Source organism: Siniperca chuatsi, linkage group LG12 (assembly GCF_020085105.1).
Source record: "Siniperca chuatsi isolate FFG_IHB_CAS linkage group LG12, ASM2008510v1, whole genome shotgun sequence".
Taxonomy (NCBI): domain Eukaryota; kingdom Metazoa; phylum Chordata; class Actinopteri; order Centrarchiformes; family Sinipercidae; genus Siniperca; species Siniperca chuatsi.
The window spans coordinates 20,576,759-20,591,715 of record NC_058053.1 but is presented as its reverse complement, the minus strand read 5'-3'; the positions used below and the strand labels follow the sequence as shown (position 1 = coordinate 20,591,715).

At 39.5% G+C, this 14,957-nt stretch overlaps 1 long non-coding RNA gene across 1 annotated transcript; it reads left to right on the top strand.

Moving 5' to 3' along the window:
- Positions 1-6,981: 6,981 nt before the first annotated feature.
- Positions 6,982-12,472, top strand: LOC122885116. Its single transcript, XR_006380048.1, has 2 exons — positions 6,982-7,395; positions 11,148-12,472. It is a non-coding gene; the product is annotated as an uncharacterized LOC122885116 (long non-coding RNA).
- Positions 12,473-14,957: the final 2,485 nt, after the last annotated feature.

The window sequence follows — 14,957 nt, the reverse complement described above, 5'->3', positions numbered from 1 at the left end:
GTGGCATTTTCAGAGGGGTCCCCTCGCCTGTCACAGCGCTTCCCTGACACCACTCTGTCCGTCTGGCTTGAATGCACTCTGTCATTTTAAGGAGGGCTACTGTCAGTGGGTATTGGGACCATTGTGTCTACATGCCTTGGCATTTTCAGTGTTGTTCCCTGTAACAGAGCATCTAGCCACCCTCTTGAGAGTTTGTGATGTCGCGGCCAATGATTAATAGTTAGAGATGGGCTATAAAACGTCCAGTGTGGCCAGATGCTAGCCAGGGCTTTGCTGAACTGATATAATGGACGTAGTCTGCCAATTTGGCTCCCTTACAAAGCCTGGAAGTTCCCCAAGATTGATTCTGTTTCTATGTAGCGGTGCCCTGGGGGCTGAATGTTGAGGATGCACTCTTGTGAAAAATGTTGTGGTGTATTATCTTCAGTTGAGAAAAGCACTAAATGATCATGGATGTAACAAAATGGCTAATATACTCACTGACATTTGCATGCAACAGTGAAAATTTAAGCCGATTTATGATTTTATTATTTCTTAAGTCATGGAAAGGCTCTCTGGCTGTGGATGAAGGGGGGGCTGGGATAATTTGCAGCAGGAGCCTTCTGAGCCTGTTTTGCAAAACAAAATGAAGCAGCTAGACCCTTATTGAAAAATACAGTGCAGTGAGACGGAAATTTATTAACTGGCACCAGTTAATGTGTGCATTATTCATTTCGGGTGAGCATGAAAAATGATCTAAAGAGGTTTGAAATTGCAGACGCGCAGGCTGACTGCACAGTGGCTGGGCTTGCTGGTTCGTTTCATCCTCTTGCAGGGGTGTTTGGGCAGAGAGGTGGAGGGCTGGAGGGACAGAGGGATGGAGGATGGAGGGGAGGAGTGCGAGCCCCTTTCTGGACAGTAGGGCTTTCCAGTAACAGCTGTGCTTCTCTCACGAGGGGGCGGCAGCAGCACTGGGAGAGAGGCTGCTTGGGACAGATGGACCAGCCCAGCACCACCTCCCCTCTCACCTCCCACCACCGCTTCTCTTATTAAAAATACATCTCTACCACTATTAATGTGTGTAGCTGAGTGTATGTATATGTGCACTCATGTTGCATGTGAGTGGTAAAGTCGTTGTGAAGGCTCTTCCTCTGTTTTACTAAACTGTATTTAAAGTTTTGCCCATGTAAGTACAGTACCACAGCTGCTCTTTCAGGTGGCGAGTTCAGGGCAAGACTAGTGTGTAATAGTTATTTTAATTTGTTCTCTTTCTATGCTTATTTTCCTTTATCTTGTCCTCTTGCTTTTGAACCCAATCTCTCTCATCCTGCCATTCTCTCTGACTTTCTTCTATTCCTTCTTCTCTCCACTACTGCTACAGTAGAAGGTGGTGGGCAGGAATCGGTGCCAATGGCATATGGCTTTCCACTGTGCTAAACATTCATACAAAAGACAGGCCCATCAGTCATGGCTGTGGCCGGATGAGGGGAGAGAGCAGGCCTCTGATGAATGTTGTTTAGGACTTACCTGCTGTTAAAACATTACCTCCCAAACACCAGCTCCCTGAAGCACACACAACATTAAGAACTGTATAATATCATGAAATACAGCCCTTGTGTGCACACATCATGTACGCCAGGTTATAGCAAATAATAAATATGCTTCTTAAACCCCTTGCACAAACCCCAGGTCAGGCCTTCATAGACCAATTAATGTAGAGCATCTGCTGTATAGAGGGAGCATGCTAAAGAACTTCTGAGCCATTTTAGGCAGTTTAATAAGGAGAGCTGCTTCCTGCTTGCTCCAATAGCTCTCATTGCTAGAGTAAGCATGGGTCTCCTCGATTAGACCAAATTAATCCATTCTTCAGGGATTCTTTTTCTGGTTCTATGGTGAAACTGGTGCGCCTTTGTTCTTCCTTGAGCCCTGGTGTTTTTTCTGCCAAATTTAACAGAAGGCTCGGAGGGTAACAGGGGTCCAACCCAGTATCACCTTCTGGAGCAGAGCAACTAGCAGAGAAAGACAATCAGCCTGAACCCTGCTGTCTCCAGCACAAAGTGAAAAGACTCTAATTGGGCTTTTTTACGCTGCATTTTCCTGCAGGATTGCTGGATCATGAAAAAGCAATTAAACCTCAGAGCTGCAATTCATTCATTCTCATTTCTATCCTTTCTATCCTTTGGAAAGAGACAAATTTGAAATCACTTATGTGAGTCAAGACTTATGCTTATTGTGATTTTTTTGTTTTTAATATGAGTGATCAGCTGTCAGCTTAAAGGATCCTATCACATATTTAGACAATTGGAAATATAGTCAAATTACAAGACAATGAAAGTTAAGGTCTTCAGTAAATTACCTCAAAGGTACCCATGCAAATTCAAAGATCTTTAAACTGCAATCATTTTTAACAAAAAGCCTCACCTTTAATAACTGTAATACAATTTCTGACAGGACTGTAGTTCTCAATGTTACATCTAGAGGCAGTGCTGCCCACAAAACCTCAGGACTGCAGTGAAAGTCAGAAAACATTCAAAATGTATAATCTTTATAAAATATTTTGCCTGTAAAGGAAATTATATGTACCAGTCAAAGAACAGGTTAGGGGTGAAAGATAAAAGCATGTCATATGGATTTTATGAAATTACAGCATCTTTAATTAACATTTCATTTTTGACAGACATGGTGTGTGAGTAAATGAGCCATTACTGTAGTTCAGTTTTAAGACCTGACATGTGTATGAGTAATACATGTGTTCATCGTGATTACTGATTTTTTAGTTTGAAAAACCTGAAATAAAAACCTTAAAATTCAAAGAATTTAGATAATAGATTATATTGTTTATATGAACAAATGCAATATTGCAGGGTGCTATTTGACTTATAGCAGCATGAATTTTTTTTTTCTTCAAAATAATAATGGCGTGATCACCACTTGGAAATTATTTCCTAAAAACACTATTTGAGTAAATATTTTGTAGAACCTATAATCCAGGGGAGCCTTAATTAAAGTTTCACTTGCTGTGTTGTAATTGGTAAAACAGCTAATCACAGAAATCCTATGTGCTTTTGGATCAGAATCTCATTTATTAGGGGCAAGTTGATTTTTTAACAGATTTCAGGAAAACAAAAAAGGAAACAACAAACAATCTGAGGAGTAAAAATAGAAAAAGTTCTAACAAATAAATGAATAAATGTATAAATAAAGAGAGGTTAAGTATATTAAAACAACAAATAATATAACATTATGTCACATTAAAGTATTTAAAATTACATTATGTGCATACTAATAATTACACCTCACTAACTTAACTAAAACTAATCAATTTCTTACAAAAAATTTTTTAGGCCACATAGGCATTTTTCTCACTGTTGACTATAAAATCTCCAAAGCAACAACTCATAATTAAAAACACACAAAATAACCACCAGCCACGGCCCCATTTTCAATCCAAGCATTGTTAACCAAGCGCTTAACTATCTCATAACTCCAAATGTTCCAGTCTGCGGAGTCCATACATTGTAAATTAGGTTTGTTAATGTACTCTACTCTGCTCCGAGACACAGAGAGGGACAGTGGTGGGTGTAACCACACACACACACACACACACACACACACACACACACACACACACACACCGACTATGCAGTAGGCTTTGCATGCACTTTTGTTTTTTCCCACCATGCACAAAGTGATCAACTATCACACCCCAGACGGTGAGACGTCAACATGAAATACCTTCATTTGCATCAGCTTTAAAAACTGCCTGACTTCTTGGTATGCCAGCGACCCACCAGTGTCTCCATAAAATTCACTTTAGCCACGGGGGTCCTGAGACCTTGCTAAATACTGCCCCAATACTGCTGTCAACAGTCCGTCAATCACATGACAAATCCTTCTGATTAAACAGAGCATCACTGGCTGCTTCACAATGGACTGGAATCAACTGAATGTCTGGACATGTCTGTGTTGCAGAATTATTTCATTATGTTATTTCTAAAGACATTTCTACGTTGGTACATTTTACATTATGCAAGTTAAAGATCAAACTTTAAAATATTAATTTAAAGCATTTAAAATGTTATTTATTAATCTATGTGTGAATTAGTATGTTTATCATCTTTTTCAGATAAGAGTATTTCATATTTGGATATTTAAATTGTTTGAATTGTACAAAATGTACCATTTCACAGAACAAGAGTTGCCTTGTGAGTATAAACATTAAAACAATAAAATACATGAATTAACTATAGTCAAATTAATTTGTTGATGCATTTGTACCAAATTTAAATAAATAAAAATAATACATTTTAATAAAGTAGCAGATATTACTAAAAAAAAATTGTGACCACTTTCACAACTTCTTGGTTTGTTTTTACAGTTGATTTAATAAGTAACCAGCAAAAAGGGGCACCAAATCATTCTTTAAGGAAGCAATGAGTGGACGCATGATGCAAATCAAGCTGCCTTGCAAAGAGAATCTAAGCAGCCTGCAAAAGCCTCAGACAGACAGCTGAATAAAAGGCGGCTCAAAAGACAGGCTGTGGTAAGATAAGAGGCAACATCTAATCTGACTCGGATAGCTGATACAGCCCTGCCACATCTAAATCCTAGAGGTTTGGTCTGAAGAGGAAGGATTTAACTTAAACCCCTTTCAACGTGCTAAATGTGTTTTTGTAATTAAACCCATACAATTAACACTGACAAGCACAGGTCAAAGAGAGCACAGCTCCTCTGTTTAAATGGACCTCTGCAAGTGAAAAGGAACAGAGAAAGAGGACAAGAGAAAGACAGATGAAGAGGGAAAGATAGAGGGAGAGATGCTGCCGCACTACACAAAGTTACAAAAGCTGCTCGAGTGAGAGAGAGAGAGAAAAGCAGTGAATGAATGAAAAGTGAGGTGGGGAGAAGAGTGAGAGAGGCACCGTCATTGAAGCCGTATGGATTTCAGCATTCAGGCTATATAGTGCTCTGCGAGTTAACCTCCAGACCACAGTGTTTATTCTGGGACTGTGTTCCAGATCTGGGGGGATATCCAGTTCCCTGACATCAAAGACACGGAGCTGTTGAAGCAAAGCTTTTAGCTGCTCCTTAAAGCCCGACATTAAGTGAATTGGAGCAGCTGTGGCAATGTGTGACAATATTTTTACTTTAAATACAGCTCCACATGGCTGTGGGTAATGGATTACCAAAGCAGGATTACTGTAATTTTAACACAAAAACTATCTGCAACAACAACAAAAATGTAATCCAAATTAATAACTTGACAAAGAAAAAATGTGTAAATGCACAGTGACACGCAACAGTAACTATGAAATCATGGAAACAAACTTACATCCTTTTAAAATTTAAAATAAAGATTTAAAATAAATGCAATAGTTGTATGAATTATCACCTTTTTGTTGCATCTTTGAATGATTCAGGAGGCCAAAAGTAATCCAAAAGTATCTGAAATATTGTGTTTCTAATTTAATCCACTACATTAATCACTGATTACATGTTCAAGCAGATAAACTGCAATCTGTGACAACCTTCTTTGTAAAAGTATGTTTTTACGCCCTACAGTGACTACTACACCACAGTTTTAAAGGGCATTGTGGTACTGTTATACAGTTACACTGTTAATTCAGAAAGGTTTTTTATTTTTTACACATATCGGGTAACTTTTTTACTGCTTTAGTGAAAGATGACTTTGCTTGCAACTTACACTAGTTTATAAAAGAAGAACTTTGTATAAGTGCATTCCAAATAGAATTTAAATCAAATCAGTGGCACAGTACATTCTGTTTTTGAATTTTATTTTAGATAAGACATGAGTTATGCTTTGTTCTTCCTATTTCCTTTTTCTTTTATTTTTTTGTAAAACATCAGAATCAGAAATACTTTATTGAACCTGCATCTTTATTTACACGTTTATTAACGTGCCATAATGAAATATTCTGTTTTTCCTGCCAGAGCTTTTCTGTCATCTTTGAAGTCCAGTTATTTAATACCAGTTTGACTTGCATCAGTAAGATGTAAAAAATATTTTATCTTGAAAAAAACAGTTGGATGTGACATTCAGTGAGTGATTTATCTTTTCTGCCATTTCTATACGCCATGTGTAACATAAAATAAAAGATTAAGGTCATTTTAAGTGAAGCTGACAACACCTTTTAAAGAGCATGCAGTTAAAACTCTGCCCAACCAGCCATGAAATCATAATGGATCTCATTGAGAGGCCACTATGATGGTCCACTCATTATTGTGGAACCATTCAAAACATTGGTACTTCTATTGCTGCCAGCACCACATGAAAGGATTTAATAGAGTGAAGTGAGGCCTGCAAAATGTAAATAAATGAAAGAAATTCTTTCTTCAGTCTTTGTGCTGACTGAACTATCTATCTAATCATAATAATAGTTCACTGATGCTCTACATTTTAATTCCCAAACATTTTTTAACCAATCTCCCTCTTTTCAAATTAATACATTATGCACAGTGTCAATCACAATAAGGGGCTCCTGGACTTCCTCAATAATGGCAAGTCATGCATCTGTTTTTTTCTTTACACATTCACATTCACATTCTTTACACAACCAAAATATGTTTGATAAAGTACAAAATATGGCATCAATATATACAATCAAAATGAATGTTGACCATTGTGAATAGTTGAACTATACGACAAATGATAAGAGTTAGAAAGAGTGTATTTTTCTTTTCTTTTTAAAATCACTGAGAAAAACGGATTGTTCACTGTTTGTATGAGGGTCATGAGGGAGCCTCTGCACATCTCCTCTCTGCACAAACAGCTAGAAGAGCTGCTCTGCTGTCATGATCTTAGTGGGTTCTTAGCATGTTACCGATGTCACGGGCCTCACGGCCTGATGGACACAGCTGTCTTGCCGCAGGCAAAAAGGAGGAAGGAGGAATGGTAAGAAAAGATACAGACAGGAAAAGGGAGAAAGAAAGAGAGGGAGGGCAAGAGATTTTGTGTGTGTGTGTGTGTGTGTGTGTTTGGCTGCAGTGTTGATTGTCCTCTGACACTTTCTGGGGCATGTGCCCACTCAGCGTGGCATCCCGCTTATTCAGCACCCCACGCCGACCCCACCAAAAACTCTACACAACAGACAGCAGAGCAACACACAAAGTAAAGTCACACAAACGCTTTTGACACAGAAGGAAACACCACCTCTCATGTTGCTGACCATCGCACCACAGACACACTCACATGAACACTTGGCAGGTAACACCAAGGCACACAAACACAGGTACTGGGCCTGGACACTGCACAGCAACATGATGAAACATAGTGGAGGTGGAGTTGCTGGACGCCATAAAGGAAGGCACACAAATATCCCACGAGACATCCTTGTACTGAACAATGGAATGAACACAAATGCCACAGGACTTGGCTGAGAAAGTCTGGGAATCAAGGTAATGGTACTCACTGTAGAGTAGAATTTTCTATTGAACCAATTTCAAATGAGAGCAGACAAGAACATTTTATTTACAATGTAGGAGTCAGTGTCTGCAAATGCTTTAGTAAAAGAGAGCTGGAGGGATGGTTATGGAAATTAACAAAACAGGTTTAGCTGTATTTATTATGCTTGTATGTTACATTTAAGGCTGAGGAATATGTCTGATGTTCATTTCAATATTATTCTGATATGGATATATATCATGATGTGGCAAATACATGAAAAATCACGTATAAAACAATCAAATTGATGTTCTGTTGAAAAAAAAAAGTTTTCCACTGTTTGTTAGTTTTTAATTACAATTAAAATCATTAATTTGGACTACAGAATTTTGCAAAACAATAACATGATGTGTCATATCCTGGCAATACTTTCTTGCTGAAAGTCAATAAATTATAATATTGAATCACTGCCCAGCTCTGGTTGTAGGTCTTTAGAATCTTATGTACTCTCTTCAGCTACAGTAAATGGATGGCTCCTTGGTGAGGCCCTGTCTGTGGCGGACAGGGCCTCGCAGAGCCAAGCAGGGCTGGACAGGGATGGGGAGGCACAGAGCGCATGTTAGGAACAGAGGAAAGAGCCACTCTGACTGGTGGAGAGCCACATGTGCCGGGCCGTGGAGAGAGACTCCGACACTGCTCACGCTGTCAACATGCTGACATATACATACACAAACATTTGGGTGGAGGTACAGACACACACACAGACACACACCAGTGCACATACACACTGCAGGGCCAAGCCAATTAACACCCTGCCACAGCACAGATCATTTTCAGAGCAGTAGTGGAACAGGAGGGCATATGTGGATAATCATACATGCAAATTAGATTAACAAGAAAGGCATCTAAATTCTGGCAACAACTCGTGACAACACCTTAAAGTAGAGCCTTGAGTCACCTATCAAAAATGTATATTCTTGCATAACACAATTAGCATAATTTCATAATCTCATTAATAACATTTATTTATGATTCGTTGATATATTTAGACAAAAGTCAAATAAAAGTAATGAAGACACTTGGTGAAAGTTAACCCTGACTGAACCAAACAAGTGGTGGCCAGTGACTAGTTTGTAAATACATTTTCATGTGAAATCAAGAAATATAACAATGCCACTGATACTTTAAAGAATAATTTGGGTGCTACAGTGCTGCCAGTGAAGAGACAAATTTTACTTACATTTAAGTCACAAATATGAAAGAAGGTCTCAGGGCAAAATTGTTTCTTTCCCTGAAGTTTGACTCCAAAACCAGAAGATGGCAACATACCTCTGGCTGAGACACCAGCCTGCCTCCCTGCTCCTTTAGTTATTTATGCATTCACATGTTCACCTAGTGCTTCGTTTATTTATTTATTAATTTACTTGTGCTGCAATACAAACATTATAAGTCTTGAAGAGAGGAGCAGGTAAATATAGTGAATTATTCACTAGGTTACTGACTTGACTACTGGTGGTTAGGCAAGATAAACTCCAGAAACACAAACCCGTAAAGTTGGGTTTGAGTGTGTGGTGTACATGCATGTGTGTATGCACATGTGTGTATATTCATACCCTGTGGGTAAAGGGAGATGTATTGCTGATGGATGGATGGTGTGGTAGCTGTACAATTTTCATCTTTTTTTCTTTTACATCTTTTAACATTCTTCACTCTGAAGAACAGTTTACTATCCCTAACTGTTCCTCACTGATTTTCTTTTGCTCTTCCTTTCCTCCTCCTCCTCCTCCTCCTCCTCCTCCTCCTCCTCCTCCTCCTCCTCCTCCTCTTCAGTGTATGACGTTTGTTACATAAGCAAACGGACAGAGACCACTACAGGGTTCCAACGTTAACACCCAAAAGCAAAGATATCAGCGTCAGTCCTGACTAATGCAGAGCGAGTGCCTTTCCAACATGAGTGTGTGAAGAAGTGACACAACAGAGTGAATGGTAAATGAGTCTCTTAGTTACAGTAGTACCCACTATACGACAAAGGCTGATCCACTTTACCCACTACAAGCAGCAATGACTGTCATTTCAAACAGACTGGGCTAAGATGAGTCTATTTGTCATCGTAAACAATTTAATATTTGATGTACAGTACAGTGAGCAACCCTCCCCTCATCTTTTTCTCCCCTCTCCTCTGTTTGTTTACTTGTGTGTGGGTGCTGGTGTAGTCAGCGAGGCTACATGAGGCAACGAGAGCATTTGAGTGCATGCATAATCTCACAGAGAGATGATGAAGAAGAAAACACGCTGGCTGCCATATGTACACTTAGATAGTGATGTAGATATTTACGTATAATGGCTGCCACCATATTTAAAAAAAATAATAAATTTGGCTTTTTTTCCCCATTTCATAAAAATATCACTACATGAAAAATGAAAAATAGGGTCAGTTCACTCTAATCCCACATGCAAACCATACATATGGTCCAAATTTCCTCTTGTTTCTAGCCATTTTGGTTTTATTTGCCCAGGTTTTATCCAATGCATAGACTTCTACCGTCAACAGCTTCCACTGAAACAATTTCTTATGTAAAAAAAGAGGACAGATTTATTTATAGGAGACATTTATTTTCCCTATTTTTAATTTTGACCACCATAAACAAAATTCTGTTCACCTCCATTGTATTGGTGTACCAGCAGAAGTCTTACTCTGTGTGGCTATATACCACTAGAGGTTCAGTGGAAAATTTGTTTTTTTCAGACAAATTTTGGCAATGCAAAAATATTAAATCTATTTACAGTATCAATCACATCAGCAAATTTATTTATTTATTTTGAATGCTTCTTGATAGTATCGATACCAGGATGAAAGTTCTGTAAGTGCTATATTTGTCAATGGGCATTCATCTGAAAGAAATTCCACATCGACATCAAACTGTACAATTGTATTAAATCTCTGTGGTGGGGGGCTGTGGGTCCATGCCAAGACGGCCCATGAGGGCAATGTGGCACGACCAGGAGGAAGGAGCCAGTTGGTTGGCTGAAGTGTTCGAGCTGGGAGCAGAACAATTACAGCAGTCACTTACCATCACAGTGTCTGGTTGAGGCAATGGCACAGCAGGACGCCGCAGGGCAAGAATGAAGCTTTCATCCAGCTGGTATCACAAGATCAAGCTGGTCATGCCAGAAATGACAAAACAATATGCTGAGCCCAGTAAAAGGTTTTAAACACGTTTTTTTTAAGTAATTGAAACTTACAAATTAGAGATGTAATGGACTCACCTGTTGTTACCAGTTAGACATGGTTACCAGTTATGCGAAAGGAGATTAAGGATCTAATGTCAAAATCTGATATATCGGGTCTGAAATTTCTTCCACTTCTGTTCATTAACTCATCTCTTTTCAACTTGATTTGGTATGCTCAACCTCAACATGTGTCATTTGGCATCTGTCACAGTTTTGGGAAGGTCCAATATTAGATATTTTGTCAGCTTTCAAAATAAAATTCAACATCCTACAGCTAATGAAATACTTCAGGTCCAGATGGAGAATGAGACTGGAGTGAAAAACTTAAAAAAACAAACAAAACTTAACCATCCACAGACATGGGCATTCAAACGCATGCATTTACATAGACACTAACACATATGCATGCAAACAATCACACACAAGTGCACACACACACACACACACACACACACACACACACACACACACACACACACACACACACACACACACAGAGCAGAGCCAGCTGACCACATCTGCCCCTCGTCCTCAGGTTCAGTGGTGGCCACTCCTGCAGCATCACCTCTCCCTGTCGTATCTGATTCTCCTGGTAGGATCCATCATCTGGTTGGCAGTCTGGGTGCCAGTCAGTTGCTTCCCAGGGGACTCGCAAGCGATGGGAGCCGGGAGTCACTGGGCTGAAGCCTCCCCAGCCTCGGCAGCAGCTGTGTGGGAGACAGAGAGAGGTGCGGCACAGATGTGGGAGTCTGGAGCCAACAGAAGGTATGGCTGATTTCAACGTCGGCCATGTTTGTTATTCCACCTTTTCCTGGGAGGAAGAAGCCGGCCCTTGATCTGGCTCACAGCTAAACACTTAGCTTTTGTTCCCGAGATGAATAACTGCAAAGAGAACGAAGCGTGAGGGGAAATGAGAGAGAAAAGGAAAAAAGACTTGGGGCCAGAAGAGAAATCCGTTGACCAAGTGCAGAGTGAGGCTGGTCATTCTACACCCCGCTAAAGCTGAGCCCCTATTACAGAACAAGGGGCTCTGAGCCGTGACACACCTTTCCTTTTGCTGCAATTCCTTGAAGCTACTGACAAACTTAAACTCACACTATATCACAATGTCTGTACACCAGCCATGTTATGTCAAAACATAACAGAGCAATTATGCACATTTTGCCCCTAAGGTAAACTATATATCTTAAATTATGAACATAAATCTGTTGATGAAAACACATTCTAGTGTTCATTCTGTACATTCACAGCAAAAAAAGATGTCTACATTAAATTAAATTCAATTATTAAATCTTTCTTTTTAAATTATCATTAAATTCAATTTTGTATACGTTTTTTTTTAAGTCTTTTCAATTTTCTACCTCTCCTGTTCTAAGGGTGGGATGAGATTCAGCCCACCATAAACAAACTTGCTCTGCTGACTCTCAGTGGACCCATGTGATGAATACTACCAGTCAAAATCATAGCTAATGCTCATAACCAGATTTTCACAGAGAATTTTGCACAACTTCATTTTGTAGTAACACTATCCACCTTGTAAAAATGAACACCCTCTTCTAACGGCACAAGTGAGAAATGGGATAGTTTTCCCACTGAGTTCCCAGATGTAGGATTGCCATTGTATTCACACACCCGGTGTTAGCCCAAGACAGCACCCTCAAACACAGCTCTGTCTTGGCTTTGCAGAAAAAACAAGACTGTGATATGGAAGAGGTGGCAGTGTGAAGCTGTCAATACAAAATGTTTGTTTATACTAGAGTAACCCCAAAAGCAAAATTCGATTTGAAATTTGACAGTCTCTCCTCATATTGCATCTAAAAACCATTGTCCTAATAAATATTTGAGTTCCCATGATGTGCCTAACGCGAGAAAATGTTGTGCTTGTATCTGTGCGTGTGTGTGTGTGCGTGTGTGTGTGTGTGCAGTACAGCGGAGCAGAGTACATCTGCAGTGGTAAGGAAACAGGCTGTTAGCATACAGCTTTGACAACTCCATCAGGCCAGTCTCAAGGTAGCTGTCAATCACAACAAATCATCTCATCCCTCAGCGCTGCGAGGACCTCTCTCCACTACTACACACATGACAGGCCCCTACAGCTCTATTTACCCATGCACACCCTCCCCGTGCCAATGGGTTTGTAATTAGAAAACAGAAAAAGAGATGGGGGTAGGTGGTAAAAGTAAGTCAGTAACAAGTTTGGATACAAAGCAAATGAATGGTGCCTTTTCACCAACGACGTTGGCATTTGAAGAGTGGGTTGGCACTTGCATGGTGGCAGTGCATTGAAAAGCAAAGGCATTCTCATTCACTCTCCTATTTAGGGGACAATGTGAGCATGTGTCTGTTTTGTGTGTGTGGGGGGGTGTGGGGGGGGGGTGGGGTGTCACACAAGACTCATTTTCAGCTATCTATAATTAGATTAATGTGGTGATGGCATAGCACAAAGCCAAGCCTACTCCACTTCCATCCCAGAGCATGTGAATTAGGGACTAAACACGTCTCTCTATTCCAGGCAGAGAAAGTGGTGGTGTGAGTGTTTAGCATACCTTTTATGATGGGGAAAGATGTTAATTGTGTGCCATTACCTCTAAACTGTTTGCTTGTTGTATTAATCACTGTGCTAATTGATGCAGAAATAAAATTGTTGCCACAGGCGAGGAAGGGAATGAACCAGAGTCAGGGATGGCGGATAAAAGATTATCGTAGTGAACATATGGAGATGGCACTGCTTTGAAAGTCTGTTCTATATGCCCACCAGCGCCACATGGGATGATGAGTGGAGTGCCAACAGCAGCACCATCTTCTAATGTAAGGTTTGTGCAGAATGAAACAAAGCATGTCGGTAGGTTTGTGTGCATATTTAGCAGCAGACAATAAATAACTGAAGACAGAGCGACTTTTATAATATGATAATCTGGACCTTGTCTTTGCTGAATGAATAAAACATATGCAAGATCTCGATCACATTAAATACTGTATGATTCAGAAAGACTGTGCTCAGTTTCAGTTACATTACAGGAGTCCTGGAATTATTGACACTTATCAGTGCCTTGCTCATGTGCTCACTTTTGAATAGGTGAGTTTAATACATATAATTACCATCCTGCTGAATTTTTACACAATATTCGGCATTAAAATGGTTTAAGTCGGGTAAACACCTCTGTTCGATGACTGACAGCAAAATGTATCCTGCGTTTTTTTCCCTTTTCAAAGATGAAGAGTGAGTTTGTGTTTGTAATTCAGCATGATTTTTAGGAATTAAAACAAGAGCAGACAATAAAAAATTAATAGAAAAGTAATTAAAAGGTAACTTGTGTGGGCAAAATGCCCAGGACAGTTAGAGGCCTGGAATTAAAAGCCCGGGCCTCTTTGGGACTCTCAGTGGCTTTTCCCCTCTAAATGTTACACATGGTTTAGTCAACTTGAGCAATAGAATCAGATAGTTCATCTCCAAATGCAGTAAATGTGCTTATGCTGAGGTTGGGGACTCCATGAGAACTTCCAGGTAATCATGTCTTCATCATGCCCATAAAAGTTAGTCTACCAAAACAGAGGAGAAAAACAAGAGCAATAATGTCAGCAATCAACCAATTGTATGTAAATTGAATCTAGCTACAGTAGCAAACATTGTAATACTTAACTTACTGATAAATTAAGCGACTTTTCCCTCATTTTCAGAAATAGCTACAGAGAGTGGATCAGAAGCAGGTCTATCACCATTAAGCTAATAATAAGGCATAATAAAAACCTAAATAACAATGAGGGAAATAATGTTCTATTATGTTCCCTAATGTTCACAGTAATTGTGTTGCACTGTAATTATGCAGTATGTTTAGAAAAGAGGACACAAATATGGTAAGATTTCAGATTGTGCAGACTAAAGCTAAGACATACAGTACATACAGTATCTGTGATACATATATACTCTATGGTTTTTAAGAAATATTTGCTTAAATGTTTTATAAATAGTTAATTACTAATTAACCTAATAACCACTACAGATGCATGTGTTAAGCTGGTGATTTTGTTATTTGTACATTCAGAGGGTCCACTGTTACTGCATATACACAGAGCCTAGATTTTTGTGCTGTGTCCCCACTTGGAGCTATCAGACACTTTTTACTTACAAAGTCATGAATACCACATTGGTGCGTCAATCAAGTAGACCCACAGATGTGGTATTCACGACTATGTAAGTACATCTGTACTGCAACCTTTTCAGAACATCTTCAAAATTCAAGAATTTTCTAAGTTTCTGTGTGAGATGTAGCCGGAAAAAGGATGTGCAGGTGCCAGCCAGAAGCACAGAGGATTTAATGTGTGGCTGTATGCCTCACTGCCTCAC